Consider the following 26,214-nt stretch of genomic DNA (forward strand, 5'->3'; position numbering starts at 1 on the left):
CCACAGTTCAAAACTGTGAAAGATCATGGGGGTAAAACAGACATTGGATTTGGTGCATTTTCAAAATTGGGTTCTTAGCAATATTTAGAATCATAGAATGCTTTGTGTTGGAAACGGCCACAAAGATTACCTTGTTCCAAACCTCCTTGCATGGGCAGGGACACCTTCCAGCCCATGAGGCTGGTCCAAGCCCCTGGCCTTGAACTCTTCCTGGAATGGGTAAGCCACAGCTTCTCTGGGCAACCTGTGCCAAGGCCTCACCACCCTCACAGTAAAGAATTTCTTTCTAATAACCAATCTATCCCTGCCCTCCGTCAGTGTGAAGCTGTTCTGGCCTGTCCTGCTTCTCTCTGCCCTTGTGAAAAGTCCCTCTCTCCAGCTCTCTCATAGCCGCTTTAGGCACAGGAAAGCTGCTGGAATGTCCCCCAGACCCTTCTTTTCTCCAGGCTGAATAACCTCAACTGTCAGCCTGTCTTCACAGGAGAGGTGCTCCAGCCCTCTGAGCATCTTTGTGGTCTCCTCTGGACTCGATCCAGCAGGTGTGTGCCCTTTTTGTGTTGGGTGCCCCAGAGCTGGATGCGGGGCTCCAGGTGGGATCTCCCCAGAGCAGAGCAGAGCAGAGGGGCAGGATCCTCTCCCTTGCCCTGCTGCCCACGGGGCTCTGGATGCAGCCCAGGGCACATTTGGCTTTCTGGGCTCTGAGTTCACATTGCTGGGTCCTGTTGAGCTTCCTGTCAACCAACACCCTCGATTCCTTCTCCTCGGGGCTGCTCTCAATCCATTCCCAGCCCAGCCCGTGTTAGTGCTGGGCATTGCCCCAGCCCAGGTGCAGGACCTTGCTCTTGGCCCTGCTGAACTCTGTGAGGTTCTCCTGAGCCTCTCCAGGCTGTCAGTGTCCCTCTAGATGGAATCCCTGCCCTCCAGCGTGCCCACTGCAGCAAACAGCTTGGTGTTTTTGGCCAACTTGCTGAGGGTGCCCTCCACCTCACTGTCCATGTCACTGACAGAGATGTTGAACAGTGCTGATCCTAGTTTATCAGTTTCACCCTGAGCAGCAGCAGCCTTTGCAGTTTCTATGTGCTTTTGAGGAAACAGGTCCCACTGCTCTGAGAAACTGCCTGAAAACAAGGAATGTACTGAGAGGCCAAGCAGAAGAGACCCACCAGGAAAGCAGCCTGTTTTTCAGGGTCAGCAACCCATTTTTCTGACTTCTTGGTCTTGAGCTCCTCAGTTTAGAGAAGCCGTGTGGTCTTCGCTGCCTCTGTGTTTTTGAATGCTTCTTTCCTAAATGCTCAAACCCAAATGGACTCTCAGTTATAAACCTACTCTAAAAACCTCTGGGCAGAAGTCAAAATAAGTTCAGCAAATTGGTTGGATATCAGCTAAAAACACTTAATTTTTCATCTGATAAACTTCTCTCAGAGGAACTACTGGAGTCAGCTTTAGCCAGACACCAGATCTATAATGAAATAATTCGGTGATTGGGTTACATGAACACCCCATAATAGCTACATCTGCTTTATCACGGAATGAAAGTTCTTGAATCATTTGGACACATTCTCTGGCCAAATATGGATTTCAGATTATTTAACACTTGCAACATGCTCCACTCCAACACTGTGTATCAGTAATATCAATCCAGATATTGTAAAGGGTTGGGCTCAGAGTTCTGAGGACATACACAAAGGCATTTGCAATTGCCACCTAATGCATCTTCAGAGATCCCATCACTTTGGACAGCTCAATCCAACCTTGCAGTCTCCTGCCCTTAGCATCAAAGAACCAGGATCAAGCCCACAAGCTCAGAGGAGGTAGATTTGCACGCACAAGCTCAGGGGAGGTAGATTTTCTTCGAGATCTGTAATATTATTTAGCAGGCCTAACTAGAAGAGAAGCCAGAGGCCAGCCAGCACTCAAGAGATGCTCTGGGCTGCCCAGCAAATCCAAGGGATCCAAGGAACTTCGAACACAGTTAAAAGAGGGAAGCACTATTCACTCCTAGATCCCACATTGTTAGGTGACTAAGAGCTGTGCATTGTGAGACTCTGAAACATCTTGTACAACTTTTCCCAAATCACAGAAGTCCTCTGGGAAACCTCAGTAATCAAACAAGATCTCGCGGTCAGGAAGCTTTTCTTCATCCAGCCGATTTTATTTCCCCTTCATCATTCCATCTATTACTCATTACATCCTCCTGCCAAACTCCACATAATTCTTCTGTCTCTCCCTCATGCTGCCATGTTTCAGTTACATATAGACCACTACATTCTTTCATCTTTCATCCTTTTCCTACCCCTTACTCAGGCTGCACATATTTAGTCCTTCCCATTTTGCCCGCTGTGCTTCTAACAGCACCTCTGCTGAATAGAAGCACTCCAAATTGAACAGATATTCCACAAACACTTATATTTGGCAGCCTCTAAATGTGGAGACTTGCAAACCGATGATTAAATCACCTTGAACAACTGAGTGAGAGTTCAAAGCCGTAAAATTGTCAAATCGGGACAGGGAACTTTGGATGACACTGAAAGATCAACTTCACAGGAAGCCCCCAAGTAATGATATATTGAAAAGTAAGCCCAAGTTTGCTTTACAGTCCTTGTCTCAAGGAATATGTTTTTAGGTACATATCTGCAGTGATTTTTATGTACAAGATATTTTAGAATATATTCTGCTACTGTGACATCAGGCAGATACTGGTAAGTGCAGGCTACCCTTACAGTCTTACAATATATTCTTGGAGCTAAAACATAATTATTGTTCCAAGATGTATACTGCGGTTCATGTAAAGGCAACTTTTTACACAATTAAATCACTCACTGTTGAGCAACTTGTGCCTCAGATGTTAGAACATCGTTGTGTTACAGAGTTACAATAATTTGCTCCTAACATCATAGCCTGCTCAAAGCTGCAGCTTCCTGCAGCCTTTCCCTGCTAGAAACTGCTAGAATGTGGGTTTTACCCATAAAAAAGGCAAGATTATTCCACAAACCAGAGAATTGTGCAAATCATACTTCGTCTACATAACTTACAATTTTAAAAACTTAATTTCAAAGACTTCAAGTTTAGTCATCTGAAGACAATGAATGTAGTCATTTATCTCTTTGAAACCTGGTAGCACTATATATTTGGAACTGGGTTTACATCCAGTTAGCAAGTACAATTATCTAGATGCCCATTTATGAGCTTTATGATGAGACATGGATAATGGGGCGTTTGTGTAAGGTTCTTTTGTGATTACTGAAAGTTTCACCATGCCCAGGAGAAGAGTGCAGAAATAAGACAATTACTATGGGATATGTGGGAGCTCCCAGCATCTGAGCAAGAAACATCTGGGCATCTCTCAAAATGAAAAGGGCAACTGGCAGATTTAAAGGTCATGAACACCCAACGGGAGCAGAAATCTCAGTGAAGAACATTCATCTACCTGCTAAGCCTGGACATCCGTGGAGCAAAATGGCACAAAATGTGCACTTCCCAAGCCAAGCCCAAATAGTTTTACTAGAATTAGATTTTTGCAGGATGGTTTCTGTCTTTCCATAAAGCTACTCTTTCCCTCTTCCCTCAGCTTCTGTTCTTGTTCTCCTCCCCACGAACACATTCCTGTCACAAAAAAGAAGGATGCGCACCATTCCAGTCTTTCCCAGGTAACTGAAAGGAGCTGCACAGCACAGAACTTTTGGCAATCATTTTTATTCCAAAGACACAAGGTGGTCTGATTCCCTAGCAAGTATTTACCAGTAAAAAAGGGGGTGAAGAGAGTCCTAGCCCTCTTGCCCCCACCATGGGCTGCTGCAGCACATGGCTCTGCCTCACATCCTGCAGGACTCCCAGCTGTTCTTCGACTTCTCCCGCTGTGAACTGGGGTCACGTTCTCTCCTGACTGCGGCCAGAAAAAAAATAGATGGCACAAGGTATGCAAGGTATCAGGTCCTTGCACGATCTGATAACCGCTGACAAATCTCCAAGTACTTCTGTGGATTATATGTTGGAAGCATATTCCTGGAGATACCATTCCTGTTTATAAAGTCTTCTGGGGTGAGCATTGCTCAATGGAAAAGCAGCGCAGAAATTTAACAAAAGCTATGCTGCAAAAGGCAAAAAAGTAATTCTCCCACAGGAACTGAAAGGCATTTCATACATGTCCAATGAGACATTAAAAATAATTATGTGGAAGAGTAATAGCTCCCTTGGTTGTTTTAATATATTTTTGTCTACAAACAAGAAACGTTCTCTAAACTGCTGCCTTGGCTTGGCTTGAAAGGTCTCTCAAACAAAAGCCCTTCAAGTGACCCTTAGATTATTAAAGCTCAGTAACAATGAATGTGGATCTCAGTTCAAACAAAGACTGTAAAAGTAAAAAGACAGCAGTTTTGGTCTTGGAAATCAGTGTGCCTCGCTAAACTGGAAACACATAGAATGTATTTTTGATCAATAGTCATCCCTCTGCTGAACAATCGCAAAACCTTTTGTCTAAAGATTTCAACACTGGGGTTCTCTTAAACAGTCACTGCAAATAGCGTCACTTCTAGTGCAAACGGAAAGGTTGGATTCCATACCTGAATTTAAACTTCCCAGAACTCATTCAGAGAGCACTTCAGATCAACAAGGGAATTTTTTTTTTACTCTATTCTTAATGATTTTTTTCCTCCAAAACTTGCTGAAATGTCATTGGTATCATCAGAAACATTTGTGGTGAACAAAAATGCCGGCAACTCCAAATTACAAAGCTTGAACACTCTGATCTGTGTCTCCCATGAGAAAGATACAAAGGTTGAGATGTTCAATGACAGACATTAACGTCAAATGCTAAAGCAGGAAAAGCAAACATAGGAGTGGGGAGAGATATACCGGCCCCATAGAATATTGTGTTTTGAAAATCATATGTCATTTAAATGGCCTTTGTAACTGAAGAAGTTAATTTAAAATATTTTTTTGTGTAGTTTGCTGGCAGAACATGCATGGCCACCACTTGGTAGTCAGTTTTGCCCTCATCAGCTGGAGACACAAGGTTTATATATCCCCTTCATTGCTGTGAGCACGAGTGGCTGTGCACAGCACTCCCTCCAAGGATAGGCCAAAACTTGTCAAAACAAGTGGGACAAAATGTCAAAATCATCTCAGCTTCATGTCCTTTACATCTACCAAACTTGCTCTTGCAGCCAGCAGAACTGGAGAAGTAGGGATTGTAGCTATAGCCGGGAGAAGGGGACAATCTCCCTAAAGAACAGTGGTCCTCTGTCCAGCCCAACAGGAGCTCCCCAACCCCTCACCAACTGCTCTGGCCTTCTATGTGTGCCCTGGTCTTTGTCTCAATATAGATCTTCTTTCTGCTCTCACTCTCTTTCCTTCAGAAGCAGCAGCCACGCTCTCTCCTATCTCTGTGGCTCACCCACTTTTACTGGGAGCTCCATTTGCTATTATCAACACAGCGGTATCCAGCAGACATGACTTAGCCATGCCATAGCTGGGGACACCAGGACATACTAAAACTGATGTTTGCATTGTGGAAGTTCAGCACCACTGGGAGAAACCGTAGAGCTGAGCAGGTGGATAAAAATGCAACACATTTTCCCTGAACCAACACCCTCTATACATTAACAAGGGCTCCTAATGAATGTGTAGAAATTATTCCATGGCCAAACTTTGTCTCTTCTTTGTCAAACTTCAGAACAGAAAATGCAAATGGGCTTGACATTTGTAATAGAGAAAATACAAACAAAACTGCGTGTCTGCTTTAAGAGCTTGTAAGATCAGTTTTCTGCACGGGGACGCTTAATGACTGGAACTGGATTAGAAACCCTTGCTGACCAAAGCTTTCTGTTCGGCCTACTTCCATTCAGAGCAGTAAATTAGCTACCTTTGTGCTATGCCTGATTCCTGCCCAGAGGGTTACGGGGATGTTTGTTCTGCATAACCATGGCAACAAAGTTGGCAATTAGCATCAAGTTTGGCTATTCCCCTGAGCAGGATTTACCCTGTGAACTTCATTTACGAGGCACCAAGCAGCCAGCAGTGTCACAATGATGCATTTAATACAGTCAAGACTGGATTTGAATACAGTAATAATAAAAGACACTATGACCTACTAATCTACATTTGTATTTCCTTTTTAGCTGCCTCAATAATCATCTATTTGCTCTTGCATGGCAAAGCTAATGCACTAAAACTCATCTGCAGAACGGAGCGATCACATCACTCTCTCAAAGTATAGCTTCTTTTAGTATATTTACAAAGTGCATTAAATTAAATACAGGACAAAAATTAAATATATAGGCAGGAGAAAAATGTTTCTGAATGAGATCCGGAAATGAATACAGATGAAAACATGAAATACAGTTTACTGAATAGATTAATAGTTAACAGTGTCATGACTGATGGTTTTCAAACCAGTGACTTGTTTTGTGAGAACTCACAATCCTTAAATGCAAGGATCTTCACTCTGCTCTGTTGTTTATATAGTGTTTAGATCAGTATGGCACAGGTCTGCCACCAGGGTCCCAAGGTGCTTAAGTGGTACAAATAAAAAGCAGTAGCAGATGAAAAGTGATTATTAGAAAATACTAACAGCTTAGCTTAACATCTGGTACCATGAAATTAGGGTCTGGGTTTCAACACAATTCTGAGTTACTGATCAATGTTGCCAGTTGCACCCTTTTTACAGTTTGTACAACTCTTTTTACTCTGAAGTTAAATACATTATGATGGCATTGATGGCCCTCTGAAGTTATCTTTTTATTATTGTTCTTTCTATATTACAGTATAGAGCTCCTTAATCAGAAGAGAAATCCTAATTGTGTTGTGTCTCTGTACTTAACAACCTGCAGTGCAGCACAAAGTGCTGGTCATGTAGAATGAGTTAAGGAAAAGAAGATAAACATTTGATACGAAATGGGTCTTGTGAACGAGATATGAATTTAAGGGCCTATTGCTTTTTTAATGAGGATGAGCCATCTATTAATATTGATGGCTGCTATGCTCATAAGCAGGAAATCGAAATACCTTTATCATTAAATACAATATGGTAATATGTGCAAAAAGACTCAATGGCAGTATTCATGAGTGACTGGACACAACGCCTGTTCAAGGGAATGGCAAACTAGGGCTTGTAATTTCTAAAGTTTGTTAATACTTAAGGTGTACTAAGCCATTTCCTTATTATTTTTGATCTTCTGTATCAGGTAAAGCTGAAACACTTGAAATCGTGCTAAGGTGAGGAGAAAAATACCTTTGGACTAAGACCATAACCTTTCAAGAAGACAGCAAGTGCTCAAAGACATGGTGTATCTCTCCTGTAAAGACAGCAACATTTGGGTGATGCATCAAATGCAGAGGAAGAGAAGAGAGATATAAAATAGTGTCATGATATCAAAAGTTATGTGAAGCCAATATAAACTAGGCAGGGCTAGCTGTGCCATGCTTTGCCTGTAAAATATGTAAAGAAATAAATCCATTGCTATTAAAAAAAAAATAAAAAATAGACTAGCAGAAGAGTACTCACATGCTTACAGTATCATTTAATACACACATTTAGTTTAATCCAAGCAGTTAACAAGTCTTGGAAAACAAAGCAAAAACACTTTATCTTGGTTCAAGCAAAGCATTTGAAGGCAGGTTCCCCTAGGAAATGAGGCTTGTGTGATTGCACTGCCAGTCCATCTGTCTCTCAAATAACTTCTCAACCTCAGAGCTGTTTCAGCCAAGTTCTGTACAGACATGACATTCCCAGCAAAGCTGAGTGAGCACAAAGTTCAAGGAGCTGGCAGCTCAATAGAAAAAGAGGGACCTACACCAGTGCCCCCACTAAAGAAACTCTGCCGAGTGAGCTCAGCAGTTCTTTGCAGTTTGCTCTCCCTGGCCAGTTACTCATCAGAGCAAACTGCAATCCGTGCTACCATTGCCCAGCTGTTATCTGGGGAGAAGGAAGGGAAGGGAAGTGAAGGTAGCTGGAGGGGAGGGAATCACAGGGGACATGGAGGGAGCAGGGGTGGAGGGGTGGGCAAAGAGCTGGGAGGCAAGGATTGAAATCCAAGCAGCCAGGATTCATTAGTTCCTCTGTCACAGAACAACTTGTTTCTCAGCATTACAGTTCAGCCAAGAAACCACTAAAAGGAGTTGCTTGCACAGCTCTGTTGATACTGCATTTTCAAAACCTCTATTTGCTGGCATTTTGGATCCTGTCTCCACCCACGGAAACTTGTGCAGGGAGAAGATTCGATCAATCCTCAACAAGCTGAACCAAACATTTATATCGATGGGGGAGGGAAAAGATGCATAATAACATCAGGCTAGAGGTGGAAACATCAGGTTGCTTTAAATATGTCAGAGGAGAAGTTGTCTCCTTCCAAAAGGGGATATTTTCTGTTTCTTTTCATCTGCACCGCTGTCTCCTATATTTTACTCTGGTTGGGAATAATAGAATGTGTGAGTAAGGAGAGCGTTTACTAAATGCTGAATTCGTTGGGATTGATTTAACCATTTAAGCTTTTACTTGTGCTTAGGGAAAAATGCTGGACTTTGAAGAAGTTGTTTGATGCCATTTTTTCTAAGTGGGATGTAAACCGATTCTCCTCCTTTTCCTATAAAGGACCCCATAAAAAGTTGTCCTGTGACACACACAAAAGGACACCATGAAAGAAATAGCCCAGTCGAGAGAAACCACCCCAGACAGATGTATTTGTGAGCTATATATCAATTCCTTGCTCTAGTCAAAAACTGACTAGAAAATATAAAAATACCCAGGTCACTTTAGAATACAAAGCCTTACAAGGACAATTTCCCAGTTTTTCCCATGTGACCTGCAACACCAACTCCATTATTATGGTACCCTTCATTTATGAATGTAATTAAGCATGAGTGATATCCAAAATCAGCTTCAGTTTTGCTCCAGGTAGGGCAGAGACCCAGCCATTAACAGGGTGCTTGACAAGGACAGAAACAGAGTTATCAAAATTATTAGTTCTAGTATCTATCAGATCAGAAGCTGTCACTTAAAATTCCAGCTGCTATTTCTTAATAAATAAATAAATAAATAAATCCCTGAAGGAGGGGTACAAACTCTTGGAAAGCCTTTTCTGATTACAGGTTTTTTTTAAATGCAGAGATTTAACTTGCCCATGGTTTGCTCCCAATACCAGTAGTAGCTGAGGCTCCCAAAGAACAGGTTCAATACCCATGAGAGGGAGAAGTTTGGACCATTCTTCAATGCCTTACCAGCTACAGGGTGGGACTAGAAACACCTAGGGCTAAATCTTCCTGATAAATGTTCCCATCCCAGTGTTGTGTCTGCTTAAATCCTTGAAGGTATCTCCTACAGCTTGTCCTGAAAACCTGGCCCTGAGTTACCATGTGGCTTCTAGAGGACCTCTGGGGATCCCTTCTTAATTGCAATTGAGATGTGGGAATAGAAGAGAATGAAAAATACTGGTATGTGCCCAGTTCTCCCTCAGGATAAGCGGCCAAAACACATTGCATTGCAGAGAGGAAAAGGATCTTGAGCATTGAGTTCAGATGTAACATGTGGCACCTTCCTAGAGAGAAAAGCAGCAGAATTTACCCACGAGCAGTTTTATCACTTGGGTTTCTCTGTTCTGCAGAGCTAAGGGGAAAGTTAAGATGCAGGAGCTAGAAAGGACCATGCAAACTTTCTCATGGAGCAGACCTGGACTCTAACAGTGAAGCCAAAAGTCTTTGCTGAAGAGAAGCAGAGTTGTTTCAGGAGTGTGGAGGGGTGCAAAGAGGTCTGGGGGGAAGTTAAAGACGGTTGTGAGAGATGTCTCCATTCACTCTCCAGCCATCATTTCCTGTCCAGACTATGCCAGCGTATCTCTATTCTCTAGGTGCCACCTAATGGGTGGTGTAAGGAAAAAAGGTAAAACCATAAGGTGTTCATGATGGGGAGGAATGACCTCTCCCACCAGGGAATCCACAGCAATTCTTTCCCATTGCTGGCCTTTCATCTGAACACATTCACAGGGCTTCAACTGAATGTGTGAGAGTGAGAGCCGTAGGCCCAAGAAGGTCCAGATCATTTTCTCTTGTCTCCATTCATCTGGCACTCGTGTTCTTAGATTTCCTTCAGTCCAGACAAGGACTCTGACAGGGCTAAACAACTCCACAGCCAGCAGATAAATTCAGAGCATATCAGTGTCTCATATGTCAGTGTCTCATATAATGCAGCACTGACTTCCCATAGGTTCAAAATATATACAGGAAGAGACACCAGCTAGGAAAATGCTCCATATGAGCTAAAGAAGCCTTGTTTAGGAAGCAAGCAGGATTCCACAAGGATGTGCTTCAGCAGCAGACCTACCTCCATGCAGCAGCACCTAGGGCTTCCTGAAAGAAAAAAAGGGCATTACGAGGCATTTGAAACATTCCTTTTTTTTTTTTTTTCCCGCTGTACAAGACTTGCATGAATCCTAGCTTGGAATAGCTCACAACTGAAGGGCACTTAGTACTTACCTTCCCTTTACCAGATGACAAGGAGAGGTGGGATTTTGCTGCGCTTCATGAAGGGAATGCTGTCATGGCTCTCTGCACAGCAACTGTAACCAAAAGTTCCCAAGATCCAAATTGGTTCTGACACAAATCCTCCCATGAATCTGTCACTGGCCTTCAGCACCTTGGTTTTCCTACAGATACAAATCAGGATTTGAATGACAGTGATTTCAGCAAAGCAGCGATCGTCCTGCAGCTCTCTGGACCTTCTGTGGTAGCATCAGGTAACATCCTTAGAAACGAAGCTCTAATTGAACTTGAGTGACTAATATGTTCAAACCAGAAACTTTCCTGTGGGTTTTAAAAATTTAATTATATTCCATCCCCAAATTTTCCTAGCGCTACTCATTGAAAATACACAGCTGCACTGGTAAAGCTGTCAGTGAAAGGAAGCAAGAGGTTTTGGCAGCTGCACAGAGGGGAAGAGGTGAGGCCCTGGACTCATGAGAAGGCGTTGGAGACAGTTTAGGCTGGGAGATCTCTGGAGTCTGATGACATTTTTGGCGATCTGAAGAAAACTCATTTCATCCCCACCCTTTTGTGAAAAAGGCAGAGGTGAGTAGGTTACCAGGCAGCAGGTCTTGGTCCCAGCTCCTGCTGCAATGGATCGTATGGCCACAGTCAAAGTGTGCTTGGTTCCCTCCTTCATCTGCAGGACGGAGGATGTGCACTTTCCAGCATGAACATCCAGACGCGAGGCAGTCTGGGAGAAGGATTCTCAACTCAATGAAACAGATGCATTAGAGCCCAAAAGTGCTTAAGGTACATGCTGATGTTTTCAGCATGGATTTTTAGCTCAGGAGCATCGTATGTACGTGTTGCTGTTTGCAGCACGGAATTTCAGCTCAGGACCATTGCATGTACATGCTGGGGCTTCCATCATGGATTTTCAGCTCAGGAACATTGCTCACACAGTTCTGAGCTAGAGGAAAGAACACGTTCATCCATGCAAGTCACTCTGAAAGAGCTGTACTGAACAAAAATCAGCCTTCCTGGTATTTGTCTTCCTCTGCATGCCCCAGAAATATTTTTTTTTGCTCTGTCAGAAGCACCTTTTGCTACATTTATACAGCCCCTATCACTGGAGAGGGAGCCAGCACCATGGCTCCAAGGCAGAGGCACAAAATAAAACAGAAATAATAATCGTTTAGGCAACTTATTTTCAACCTATATTTCAGTAAATTAAGATGTAACAGAGAAGAGTAAAACCCCAAAGACATACCAATAATCTAATAAACACTAAGGATTGTGAAATACCATAGAGGAAAAACAAATCACCACCTTCAGAACAAGTCTGCCCAAATAAAACAGGACTTTGCTGTGCAAGAGATGCTGTTTCAGTGGGTAAAAAGTGCCACATAAGTATTGATTAGTGTTTGAGCTGCCTACTGTAAATATGGTAGAAATATCTCCTTCCCAGCCATGCAGTACAGCAAGACACTTTTAACATAGCAAAGACAGCTTTCAAAGCCTAACTTTTAAGGGTTTTAATATCAAAGTCACAGAGTATTACACCTTCACTGACATTAGTACGAGCCTGGAAGAGAATTACTGTTGATCTCATTATTTTATTCCCAAACTGGGCTTAACTTTAAATATGTGAACAATGTATATTCATGGAATTTCCCTTATTCAGAGCTTCTTCCCCACCCCTTTAGTGCAGTAAAGCCTTTCTAATGGTGCTCCTGAAGCACTCTGCCTCACACACCTCACGGACACTGACGAACTGGTGATATCTGAGGCACTGTTAATCAGGACCTGCTTCTTCAGATGACACAAAAGTAGCCCATGTGCACCCTCTGACACTGTGCAAAACCCTCCTGCCCATCCTGCAGCACTGGCCCCTGCAGCTCTCCTTGATGTGCTAATGCAACAGCAGACCAAAAAGAAATGTGCAACTCTCGGCAGTGTACATCAATGAGGGGACAAAAATAGGTTTATAGAAGACAAATGTGACTCTGACCCATCCTTGGAACCAAATCAAAGAGTATCTAATGGCAGCAGTAGGTCTCCAAGAAGAAAACAAAGCTAAACTAGTTTAAAATAGATCCAAAGAAGAATACGTGGGGTTTTTGCTGTGGTCATTGCCAGCCAGATTATGATTGGTTGCAAATGTTAAGGGCCCTTGAATTGCTTGAGTTCTTAATCCATCAAATTGGTCATCACTATGTGCCAAGCAATGACCTCAGCCAAAAGCCATAAATCACTGCTCAGTTAAAGAACCAAACCTGCAAGCTCCCTCAAGTATCACTTCTCTCAGCACTTGTGCGTGGGGAAGGGAGGCTGCCCAGGCCTTGGGATTAGCTGATTTACATGGAGGAAGGTAAAAGAGCTCCCAACTCCAAGTACCAAATTTTGCATTAACAGAAGCTGGCATTGAGCAGATTGAATTTAAAAAGGCAATAAAAGCCAGAGTGTTTGCTTTGTATGTGGGTTAAGAGCTGAAAGATCTGCTTCCTTACAGTGTGGTCCCAGTAAAAGTTTTAAAGCCACATGTAAGAAGTTGTATTAGATTTTGTATCCACTATCCCTCTAATTTTCTAATTGCTAATCCGCTTCTGGGCATTTCCAGCTACCTTGCAGTTACTACACTTTGTAAAGAGTGCCAAAGACATGTGCTGCTCATCAATATCATTGTAAATGCTCAGAAAGTTCACTCTCCATTCTGAAGCAGAGGAATCTCTAGCTGTGTTCTATTTAGCATCAATACTAAAGATGACTAAACCTTTTTTTAAGTATGAAAGTTAGTTCATCTTTACATATATAAAGCAGGTGTTCAACTACAAAGCTTTCTACAGTAGGAACAGTATGATCAAAGTGACCTTAACAAAACCTGCTGTTATAAGGATTATGAGGATCCAAGGGAATGTAGGGGGAGGAGGGAGAAAGGAATATTTCAAACAAGAGAGAATAAGTGTGGTTACATTTTTCACCACTGAGCATTTTACAGCAAACTGTGTTTCCTGGGGAAGGACAGCTTTCATGAAGCCTTTCCCCACCTCTCTCTATTCCAGCGATGTCCAGTCTTTTTTTCAGATATTCATCTGCTTATTTTTCCATACCTATATCGACGAGACATATAGATATATTTAAGAGACAATAAGTGACATTATAGGTTACTTAGTAAATAGTAAAAATACACATTGAGGTGCTGTACCACTAAATGCAAATATTTCCAAGGCAGTTTGGAGCTGAAGACTGTGTCCACATTAAAAATACCCTCCAAAAAGTTTTGATCCTGCAGGCTTTCTGCAAATCCCAAATTAGGCTGTGGCAATTACAGCAGAGGTCACTCATAGTATTCATTCAAATTTAAATACATGAATTAGTGTTTGGAGGAACAGACTGTATTTTGGCAATGAAATCCTACCTCTCACAGTCCAAAGTAGTATCTTAAATGGCAATTCATCAGAATTAAAAGCATTGGCAAAGTAAGTGTTTTGGGCTTTCATACAATCTTATTTTTAAATGCTTTTGGCAGCTAACTCCATCTTTAAAATTCCATTACAATTTTGTGGAATTGCCTTCTATGCCGAAAGGACATAAAGCAATGAGAACAGATTTACCTCCTTTCTGTTTCCGTTTCAAGAACTCCTGAGGAATAAAACCTGACACAGAGGGGATGAAGTGACTCGACCTTCACAGCAGGATTACACAAACCACAGGAGGACAGAACCACTCTACCCACTCCAGTCCTTCAGACCTTGAGATCCTGGCTTCAGGAATGGGAATTCCAGGGGAACCTTGCCACTGTGCCAAACCTAGTCATGACTGCATCCTCCTGTTGCAAAAGGCACTGTGACTGGAAACGGCTTTTTATTGCAGGCTTTTCTCCCCACACCTGCCTCACCAGCTCTTTTTGAAACTTCTGTGCCTCCCGACATTTAGGAAATTGAGAAGTGCAGTCCTGTTGTGTGTGGGAACCATCGCCTAAAGTAATCCAGTGCCCCAAGATGCAGAGTGGAGCTGCAGTCAGCAACATGCTGGACATCCACTGGCTGCAGAAAGCCTGGGCTCTGACCCGAGAAGCTCAACAGAGAAAGCAATTTAAAATATACAACTGCCAATGCAACATGGTGTCTTTTTTGGCAGCGGAGATAAAAATAGCAAAGAAACGACAGCTCTGTTCTTTTTTATGAAAGCCTGGCAGTTTTCCAGCAGAGACTTAAGTACTTTCTGTACTTTGGGGGGAAAAAAAGGGTGATGGGATGTGGTCCAAGCCTGGTCATACGAACCTGAGAAATATGGAATAAGAGGCTGGGCTGAAGCAGCCAAAGTGGTACCACCAGCTGCAGCCCCATTAATTAATGCTCTGCGGTATGTAGCTGTAAGAATGACCCTGATAATTGCTGAATACGAGCAGATAACTTTTACAGAACAGCTCTGCCTTTCTTACTGCGGCGTACTTACCCAAGGAGTACGTTGCACATTTCCCCCGTCTCACAGGGCAGTAAATTAGTTCTAATTGCAAAGGCATGCTCAGCCTTCTGCAGCATTCGAAGATTTATTTTACAGTTTTAGGTTTTCTCTGGATGCCTAAAATTGGGGGGAAAGGGGCATGAGAGAAAATTCAGATTTTTAGAGATCTATAAAATTACCTTAGTTTAGACACGTAAGTTTTTCTCTGCAACTCAAACAATGTAACAGAAAACTACAGTTCTGTGGATGACAGAGCAATGCTCTAGAACAGAGACTCCTTTTTTATTTTTCACAGTTCTTCTTTTAACTTGAAAAGAATGACAACTTTATCTGCTTAAAGGGGAGAATGTGACAGTACAATAAATTATTTTTAACGTACCCTAACTCTGGTTTTGTGAAAAAATTTAGGGAAAAAATTACCAATAGCAGATACAGAGCAAAATTCTACAGCTCCACTGACAGCACTGACTTGTGCGAACAGCAGCAGCTGCCCAGGGCTTCAGATCCTTGTGCTGTGCCTTTAGTCTCTGTGTGGCACTCAGTCATGCTCTAAATCCTCTTTTACAAATATTTTTTGTCCTTTTTGTCTCCTCTATGTTGCTGTACCCCTGCCCCTGCTACAGGCAAGCCTTCACACTAAAATCCATCAGGGGACAGCAGCTGCCCACAGCAGCTCCTCACTCCTTCCAGAGCCAGATCCTTCTGGTAGCTGTGAACTTGACAAACAGCCCGAGGATTTTATCTCAAAACAAAGCTGTTGGGTCGATCCAAGGGAACAACACTTATCTCAGACTGCAGAATACAACTTGCATGTCCTGAGCAAAGGGGGGACGCTTAACTTGCACTGCTTTTAGCAGTGAGCTACCTGTTCCTGTAAGGGATCTGACATACAGGGGAAATGCTGTTTTCTTGTTTCTCAGTGAGTGCCAGCAAGGAACCACTTCCTCTGACCAAACCCCAGCACCCACATGCACGGCAATAGAGATGTAGTCTGGCAAATGAAATCCACAAACAAAAAGTAGCCACCCAACTAAAGGCCAGAAAAAAAGAAGAAAAGACAGAAGGTTTTTGGACTGGCTGGTTCTTCCGGGAATGCAGCTGCGCATTCCAACAGGCAGCAAGAATGTGGGTTTTTCCACTTCTGCTGATCACAAGCTTTGCTACATTCTAGGCAAAAAGCGTTCATCCCCCATGTATGTGGCTCAACTAGATAGCTTCACAGAATAACACTACTCTACATGAAAGAATGGAAATTAAACAAAGATTCTTTGAAAGGCTTCTAATGTCAGCCAGCAGCACAGGGCAGAAAAAATAAGTCACTGTTAAGAACACACATTTCTTTTTCTGGCTGTGCAAGCCTGAATATACTGGGCAATCTGACATGTAACTTGATGTTGTCTCAGGCTTTCTCCTCCCATAGCCAAGTGAAACAGAATCCAGAAGTTTTGCCAAATTTATCCCATGTAGTTCTTTATACCAATTAAGTATGATCAGTCATGATCAGCCAAAAAGCCTCCTCAAGTCCTTGTGTTGCTGTGTATTTTTCTCCAAAGAGTCACAAAGCGTTGACTTTTCTTGTGCCCCCACTTCTGGCTGAAACCTTGTGCTGTGAACAAAGGGATGCCAACAACAAAGGAACAAAGGAACTTCTGAGGAAGACTCCCCCGAGCTGCTACCAGTGGTGATTGTTAGAGATACCACTAATCCTATAGCTAATAACTGAACTACTGCAAAAGATCCTCGGAGCCCATTCCCACTGCCAAACAGCACAGTGCTTAAATAGTATCACTATCTGCCTCTAGTGTGCTGCATTAAAAACAGATCCTCCCCTCACCTTCTGACACAGCATTGTAGAAAAAGAAGCCAAAAAAAAAAAACCCCCACAAAAACCCCACAACACCAAAACACCCAAAACAAAACAAAAAACAAAACAAACAACCCCCCCACAACAACAACAACAAAACCCACACAAAACACAAACAAACAAACAGAAAAAAACCCAAAACAAAACAAAAACCCCCACAACTTTTGTAGGAGCAAAAAATGACCAGCGAGAGGACAAAAGTCACAAAACAATGTGATCTTCAAAGTGTGTGGTTTGTCAAATTCAAAAGTGAGTTCATCAGTATGAAAATGCCAATCTTCACTGGCATTTGACTCAATTCTCCATATTTTCTAACAATGTTCTAATGTGAAAACAGGCAACTATTGTGATGAATACTGTGACAGAACCATCTTCTATTGATATTTGCTTAAAGCTCTACCTCCCCGCAGCTCTACCTGCTGTACCAGTAGAAGGCACCTTAGCAGGACTCATTTTAAACTAAATTAGAACTTTGTCACCTCTGAAAAGAGGCTTCATCTTTTAAACATCTACAAAAGTCTCTTTGTACTTTGTTCTGGCTGTCATTAATTCTAAGGGGAGTTGGAAACAGGACTAGTAGAGCTTATAAAAATAACAAACAATGAGAAAGAATGGGATATAAAAATAAAATTCATTGCTTCCAAATCTGCCCCATTCTCTTTTTTACCTTTCAATAATGATTACATGTGTCTTCTGCACATTCAAGCATCAGAAAAACATATAAACCATTTTTATGGCATAGAGAAAAAAAGTTATCTACGTATTTCAGCTTAGATCTGCAAGAATACACTTAAATTTTAGAAGTGGGGTGAGAAAACAGACAGTTTTATTCCGTGCACAGCAATTACTGCAGCTGTCAGCACAAGTCACTTTTACTGCTAAAGCAAAAGTGAGAAGCATCAAGTGGATCCTACAAAAACAATACAAGTTTATTTTAGAAGACCACACCTTCTGTTCTGTAGGCCCTTAAGTCAGGCACAAGTAAGAGCAAATTATCAAGAAGGATTAAAAGAAGTGAAAATGCCATGCATTCAAGGGAGAAAGCTAAATTCCTTAGCACTTAGGAGAACCAAAGTCAGTACTGAACTTCAAAAACATTTACAGATCTTCTGCAACTCTCCCACGTTTCGCTGTACAGAGAAATCCTGTTGCTATTGTAGACAACAGTTTTGCTGTCAACTTCAGTGGAAGCCAGAACAGTGCCCATTTTATTATCAAAGCCCACAGCCCCAAAATTTAGCCCTTTGTGGTTTGTTTTCAACAACAAAGAGGGGTGTCAATACTTGATGTAAGGCAGTGAGGTTTTCACTATTATTCAAACATTATTGCATTATTCAAACTGTGATCTCTCTCAGTCATGAAGATATCTATATTGCTGGAAATGTCAAACTTCAGGTAATTTATCGCTACAGAAATGGCAATACCAATTTAATTCTCACGGCTCTAAAAGTCTCCTTTTCTTTAAAACAAAACACAAAGATAAAAGCTCAAATTAAACTCTAAAGTTGACGGTAAAGCTGTTATTAAAAATTCTCTCCTAGATTCTTTTCCAGGTAATGCTGATGTAAATACTGTGAATTTCTAAAGTTTCTCTTGGCTTCCTGAAAGGGAGTAAATCCTAGGACAACAGTACAAAATCTGTTTGAACAGTTTAACCAGTACTTGCTGCAAAAATGTAGATTATATGTGTGATGTATAAAACCAGCAGATTACAGAAAGAAAAAGCCCTCTAATTAAACTCTTTGTCCTCCAAACCCAGGATGAATCCTTACAGCACCTCTCCCATAGAAGCATTGTACGTGAAATGGGGTAATGTATAAACAAAGTGCTTTATCTGGGGTATGACTGGAAGCTCCAGGATTGTAACATCCTTTAAGATAACATTCCAAACCTATCCTTTTAAGTTTTCAGCCAAGAATTTGTTTTTATAATTTCTTTGCTCTTGGCAAAAGGAAACTATACTGCGGGCTAAGTTCACCCTCTTATTCAATGCCACTACCACTCCCCCATTTTTTGCCAAAGACACAAAATAAGTGTTTTGAAACCCAAAACAACAGGGAACAGGCTACAGTCGCTCTGTGTCATGGCTTCTTAATTTTATTTACCATGAGATATCATAAGGCAGCTCATTAACGACACAAATAATAATACTGTTTTATCTACAACTGGATCTCCCCCTGCAGTTCCCACTCAGGTATCCCAGACACCACGAGCTGATCTGGGAGAAGCCAACACTGGTGTGGAAAAGGCCTGACTCCTACCCTAGGGCAAGAATGCTCAGGATTTAGTACCACTGTAACTCTGCCACTGCAATACGTCTTGGAAACAGAGCACTCCCTTGCTCTCACAAGGAACAGGTTTAATCTACTTTTTCACTCCAAGATTTTGGTCTTTTTTTCTCACAGACTGGTGCATGACACAGTTTTAGGAATCCTAAAGGCTTAGCTTACTTCTGTCTCCCCCCAAATCAGCTACAGGCCACCAAGAGCACCTCTTCTTCCCAGTAAACTCTCTCACAATACTCACTATGTGATGAGGTCATTTTTTGAGCATGACCATTAATAAAACCTCAGAAGGGAGATTTTAGGGAGTGTCTGCTTCCCTCTCTACCAGCTGCAGGGATTTTCCAATCACTTTATACTGCCATATCGATGCACTGAGACTCAGCTGTATTTCTCAAGGGAGAAAAAGCCACTGCAGGGTAAATATAAGCTAATGATGAGAAGCTTTGAAGAAATCTGTCTCAATTAATTACAAATAATATCACTCATAATTGCTCTTTGTGAAAGAAAAAATATGTTGCAACAATTTTCCCTGATAGCTACACCTACATCTGAACACTAAGTAAATACTATATACCACTACAGAGGCTGAGTCCTCATTTCACTTTGTTGAGCAATAGCAGAGCGAGAATACCTCACTGTAAATAACCCTTTTCTCATTTAATTTCACATTAATTTAAGCACTCACTGTTCACAGAACTGAAACACCTTTACAGAAGTCCTACAAGATGAACAGGAGTGTCCTCAGAAATGTTAAAAAGCAAGCAGGGAACCGACTAGAAAATGTTGCAGTAAATTTTAGGAGTGAGGAGGTAAGCACAGAGCATGTGTGGAAGTGTGTGATTGTTTGTGTAAGCCTCATGCTGATCCTTGTAGTCTCCTGATTGATGAAGCCAAGATTGTGCTCTGCTGAGAGTCAGCACTTGTATTTTGCAGAAAGAATTGCTGTATTTTGTCTCCTGCCTTTGGGGTGCTCAAGGGAGAAAACAAACCCTTCAGTGCAGTAGGGACGTTTTTTCTTTTTTTTTCCCCACCTTCATCCCTGAAAACCATTTGGAATTTTAGGAGAGGAACAAATGCCTTCCTTAAATATATTAAAAAAAAAAAAAAAAAAAAAAAAATCCCTCTCAAACAAGAAAAAAGAAAGGAGCATATTACTCACCTGAGACTGAGAGTCAAATAGCATTTTACCTTTATTCCCCCAACAAATGAACACTGAGACAAAGGGAGAGCTTGTCCCAGAGTACTCTGGGAACCTCTGAGGCAGCAAGGAGAAACAGAGACAGGTTCATGACCGCCTGGATCCCTCCCCTGCTCCAGTTAATTCAGAGAAGTGTTCAAACTCTCAGCCCTCGCTGAGCCTCCACCAGCAGATTTACAGCTTCAGCACATGCTGCTGTAAGAAGCTGTGCTTATTATATTGCTCTTGCTGCCATCCCAGTGTAGGCATGTTTTAAAGGCTCCTTTCCCCTGTCAAAAAGCTAAATTCTGGTCTCTTACTCAGTCTCTGAATTCAAAGGCCTTCCCCAGAGCTCAAGAAATTTCACCTGGTATCAGCAGTGATGTCAGCAGCTCAGGAATTTAAGCACATCCATTCAAAATCTTGAATCTCTTTAAAAACACTGAACTAAATTATGATGTGCTTGGTAAATTTTGCATGCCAAAATCAAAATAAACTCTTGCCTCAGAATAGCCATCCAGCTGAAGTTGGACTTTCCATGGAAAAAAAATCATGCAAAGCCTTTTAATGAGAATGTGGAAGGTTGGACAATTTGGAACTAAAGGAACAAGAACTTTACCTCATGTGTATATCAACAAGTGAACAAAGACTGATACGTGCAAATAACAATAATCTTCAAAGTGAAGGACTAGAATCAAAGAATAAAATGTTTTTCTTCTGGAACTAGTAATTAGCAAAACCAAGGTCAGACAATTTCCTGAAAATAAATGTATTAGTCTTTTTCTGCTGTTTTCCCCCTGTTGTTTTTTGATCAGTATTTATTAAAAACTCAGAGTGCTCAGGACTCAAGTGTTTGGTCTACAGCTCAGCACTAGAGAGGCACAGACACAGCATCAGAACACCCTGGGCCAAAGACTTCTTTATGCTTTACAGCCATTTATAAATGGATTTTTAAATACAAACAAACCCACCTCTTTATTTTGGAAGGCTGAACCAGCAGCCCTTTTTTGGGTAAGTTTCCACTATGTGTTCAAAAATAAAATTATAGTACAGGGTTATTGGGCAAGCAAATTACAACAACTGTAAAAAATGAACAAATTTTACTGAGTGATTGCTTTTATATACAGAACATTTCAACTCACATCCCAGTAATATTCTGGTCTTCACAGAATCACAGGGTGGTTCAGGTTGGAAGGGACATCTGGAGGTCATCTGGTCCAGCCTCCTGCTCAAGCAGGTTCACCTAGAACTGGTTAGCTGGGGCTGATCATTTTCCTAAATTCAGGAGGAAACAACAAAAATTCTTTGTGGATTTTTTTACAGGTTGTTTGTTTTTTCTTTTAATTGTTAATCTCATTGTTCTTAGAAATGTGGGAATTATAGAAAGATGCTCTTTATGCTGATTTCTTTGTGTCTGCTTTGTACAGCCCTTTGGAATTACTGGGCAGCCAGCCATATCATCAGAGCTTTAATTTCTGTAAGTGATCTCTGCTAGAATTCCCTCGGGTTTATATCAGAACTGGGATACCTTGTTGGCTACCAAATACTCTTTCACACTGGTAGCATAGAAAGAGAAGTGAAAAAAAAATGGATGCAGACAGAGCCGAAGAGATTTTGAACTTGATTATGTTTTTAAAGTTGTATATTTTATCAACCTGTTACTTTAAAAACCTTTGAAACGGAGAGCATACATCCTCATTGGTTAAAGGCTTAAATTAAAAAAAAAAAAAAAAATTAAAAACCAGCATGTTTCTCATTGACAGTAATTTTGTCTCCTAACAACAATTATTCAAAAAACATACATTAGAACAACTTCACTACCTCCTAAGTATTTCTACAAGAGAATATAAAACTTTCTAAGTCAAGGTGTGCCAGGTCAACTTAATCTTGCAAATAATCTCTGCAGTGTGCAAGAGATTCTCCAGCATCTTCAGCTCTGGAGTTTAAATGATTTAACAAAGCTAAAAAGCAGGATAACAGTTATCAGCCCAGTATTTCAGTTTTAAGAGATGGACTATTGATCACCCCAGAGATAAAGCTGATCTGAGTAGGCACCACATGAAAGATTTGCAGTCCAACCAATAAGAAACCAAAGATCTAGTTCAGAGCAGGCTTTTTTTTTTTTTTTTTTAACATTTAATCACACTATCCATTGAATAGAAAAAACATAAAAACTGTATGCAAAAAGTCGATTTTTAAAAAAATTGTACAACCTTCCCATCGCAGGAAGGAATCAGAATTTATTTTAGCTGCCATGATAAAATATTAGCAAACTAGTCATCTCAAATACACTATTCAGGGCTTGGAAAAGGGAATTTGAAAGAAAACTAAAGAGAAAGATTCAGACGGGAATGGTATACTCATTTGGATCCAAGTCAAAGTAAGCTGTGATAAATCCTTTGTATATGTGTATAATTCTTTTATATGGATGCTCTTCTGGTGTTAACAATTGTTTACTGTTTGACCTGTTCCCTACTTACGTGTTTATTTTGCCTGTTAAATGGTTTCACCCTTCAGGCTTAGCATAACTGCTCACATACAACATTTTAGCAAAACTGCTTTAGTGCCTCCTGTTCTGAAGAAAATAGAGCAGTTAAAAAAAACCAACCAAACAAACAAAAAAAACACAAAAAACCCCAAAACAAACAAACAAACAAACAAACATATATATATATATATATCAAATCACTCTACGGTTAATAGGTATCAGTGACCAGTGTGGCTGCTTTTCCTTTTCACACTGTACACATAACTTTCACTTGGCTGGGATGAATACTCTGGTCTGGGACTCAGAGAGGATCATAGCTACAACTCCTGTGGAAATGGATGGGTTCTTGCTCCATCAGTTTCCCCTAGAATAAAAGTTGTTTTGATGCCAAGTTTGCAATTAATAGACTGACAGCTACCAGGTGACATGCCCATTATAACATAGCGTAAGCAGGTATTTAAGATGTATTTTCAAATCAGCTTGACCGTGTTCCAAACTCACTCGAAGAGTATGGTGTTGCAAGAGAAAGGATTTTGTACCATCAAGGCAAGGGCTGACTGCAGTTACATAATTTTGAAAATCTCTCCACAGATAAACAGCCCTGCTTGTTTTCAAAGTTCTGTTTACTTATGTCTTTGTGGAACTGGCCCAACATTTCCTAAATATATTTTAAGCTATTTTTGTTATTGTTATTTCGCAGGCATTTTCTTCCAGGGTACATCTTTTGTTTCCACAGAAATAGCAGCAACTTCTTTTGTAGTCCCTGTGTTTTCTGGGGACACCAAAGGCAGCTGTTATCTGCCATGCCTTGTTTCTGTGCCTCTGCTGGGGCTACTGGACGTAGTGTGCTGCAGGACAAACATCTTTCCAAATTAAGCTCCTAATCTCTCTGCTTTAGGTAAGATTGTTCAGTAAATATGAGCATGAGTAACTCAGGGATCATGGATGGCTGCTTCAGCCGTACTCTCTATGGTTTGCAAATAAACTCTGAAAGGCCGACTAAACAGTTTACAGTCTGGAGCTGTGCAAGTGTTAAGGAAAACACTCCAAAATGTGTTTTAAGAGAGTCTACGCTCTTTATTCTTAGCCCAAATACACTGGGAGTGGGTTGGGGGTGTGCACAACACACTGCATTCCCAAATAGCTAATTTAACCTTTAGTCATAGAGTCCTTTGAATACCACAGACAGAAGCTGATCCTTTGAAACTAACCCAGATACGTCCTGAACAGATCATCTATCTACAAACAGTTTGGATTTTTAAAGACTCATACATAAAGTCATACGTATGAGTCCCTTCCTGGGGACTTTTCAAAACACAACTTCTCCAGGTATTTGAGGAACTTTCTAAAAGAACAGGCCAAACCCTTACACATAATCTAATAAATGCTACGGTGGCTCATTCAGAAACACCTTCAGTCCACCATAGTGTGAACTCGGGAGCTGTGACAAGAGGAAAAAAATACCACATCCAAAAAGAAGCTGGTAAAATGTACACCTCTGCAACTTGAAGTCTCAAATACTTATCTTTAAATGTTGTTTTATGTCATTGTCACCAGCACCGCACATGAGAATATGGTTTACACTTGGTGTTCTAATTTCTGTGAACTATTCTTACATCTGTGAGTATTCCTATTGGCTTCTGAATAAAGCCAGATCATAAGAAGAAGTGCCTTTAAGATAAAACCGTGACTCTGAATGTAGCACCGCTATTCTAGCTTTAAGGCCCATGATAAACTACTTTCTCCAAGACAGGATTTGCCATTTTTAGATCAACCACTAGAGATAAAAAAAATAACCTTTCTGATAATTCATCACAGCTCTTAGGTAGATTGTACCTTTCTTTTATATACAAAGCCTGCTCATTTTTAATCTAAACAAATTCTCGGGGAGGATTTGAATTTTTTTACTTCTATGTTGTGGGGTTTTTTTGTTTTTTTTTTTTTAAATCTGCAGTAAACTAAGCACAGATGTCTCCAAAAGCACGAGGCTGGTGATGAGACATCACAATCTTTTGATTTGGAGAAATCTAATTATAAGTAGAGACATCCTTTTCTGAAAGTGCTCGCAGACTTACAGCTTCAAAATGGTGCCGTTGGACTTGGCTTTCCCTGTCTCCTGCCCTGCACCCTGACAAATCATCCTCACCTGCTGTGTCGGATAATCCCAGCTGGCTGCAGGGGCACCTCGGGGCTGTCAGTCCTGAGGAACCAAGGGGCTCCCACCCCTGCCCATGCAATGTTCAATACCCAGTCCTCTCCCAGGCTCAGCTCCCGCCCACTGCAACTCCCTGCCCGACTATTTGGATCTCAGTTACTTCTCTGAAGCAATTTCCTGCCTCTTCCAGGCTCATTTCTCGACTCCCAGGTAACAAATTTCCAACCCCATTACAACTGGGTGAGTTTAGTCCAGGCTCTTCTAAGGGAGTTGCATAATCTGAGCCGCTCTGCTGCAGCTGTTGTTGAACAAAAGTTATCTATAAACTGCAGACAAAATCCTTCGATATTTACAAAAGCTACTATGCAAAATATCAAGATATACTGCATTACACCACGGTTATTGTTTTCACTGGGACCTTACTGTTTGCTCAGTCCTCACTGTGAGAAACCCACAGCTGCATTTTGCATCTGACTGGGAAAGAATTTAAAACTTGAGCATTCTGATCACAAATTTCCCATTGCCAAGTAAATGACACCATGAATTTAATGAATAAAAATTTTATCTTCTTAGAATTGAAACTGACTTCATGATTGGCAACATCAGGATTTTTTTTTAATAGGCTTGGGGGAAAAGTTGGCATTGCAGTTGTGTACAATTAATCACTTTTGCTTGCCCATTTGGTATCATATAACCAGAAAAAGTTTCCAGAAAGAAAGAGAAAGAGAAAGTTTCCAGAATACAGCATTTGCAAGACTATTAGCCAAGCTTTTCTGCTGTTGCAAGCAGGCACAGCCAAATTGGGTGAATTTAAATTGACAATGGGATCAAAATTAATCTAATCCTTGCTTAGATTGCATTTGTTTTTACAGATATTGCACTAAGGAAAAGGGCTGGGACTCAGTATGGTATCCGCCACTCCTCCACCAGTGGAGGCCCAATGGGACTCCAGGCTCTAGAATGGATTTTTTTGGAACTACTTAAGGTCACTGGGTTTGGAAAGACTCTTGAACCATAAGTGATGGTCAGGGACCACCAAGTGGGCTGTGGAAACCTTAGAAGAAAACACTGACATGAATCCGAACCTCTCTTGTGGATTCTTCCTTTCAGTGATACAACAAATGAACAAGGATCTAAATTAGAAATACATTACCTAAGTTTACTAGAAGATTAATTGTACAGTAAATGACAGAGAATCTTGGATGAGTTTCTTTGCAACTCCAGTTCTAGCATTCAGCAGAGGAAACAAAAACATAACACAGTAATGAAACACTAAGTTAGAATTATCCAACAACCAGCTGAGTAAAATACTAATTTTTAAAGTTC

General features: G+C 41.1%; 1 long non-coding RNA gene across 2 annotated transcripts in view; it reads right to left on the reverse strand.

The window, feature by feature from the left end:
- Window positions 1-7,367: 7,367 nt before the first annotated feature.
- LOC120754316 (uncharacterized) overlaps window positions 7,368-26,214 on the reverse strand; it is a 34,284-nt gene continuing 15,437 nt past the window's right edge. Inside the window, exons 4-7 of one of the 2 annotated variants that reach the window (XR_009207987.1) lie at window positions 21,388-21,520; window positions 14,911-15,036; window positions 10,465-10,634; window positions 7,368-10,338 (exon numbers count right to left, since the gene is read on the reverse strand). This is a non-coding gene — a long non-coding RNA (uncharacterized LOC120754316). The remainder of the gene's footprint in view (window positions 10,339-10,464; window positions 10,635-14,910; window positions 15,037-21,387; window positions 21,521-26,214) is intronic. The other variant, XR_009207988.1, reaches the window with a different exon arrangement.

The sequence above is a fragment of the Hirundo rustica genome, chromosome 6 (genome assembly GCF_015227805.2).
Source record: "Hirundo rustica isolate bHirRus1 chromosome 6, bHirRus1.pri.v3, whole genome shotgun sequence".
NCBI classification, from domain to species: domain Eukaryota; kingdom Metazoa; phylum Chordata; class Aves; order Passeriformes; family Hirundinidae; genus Hirundo; species Hirundo rustica.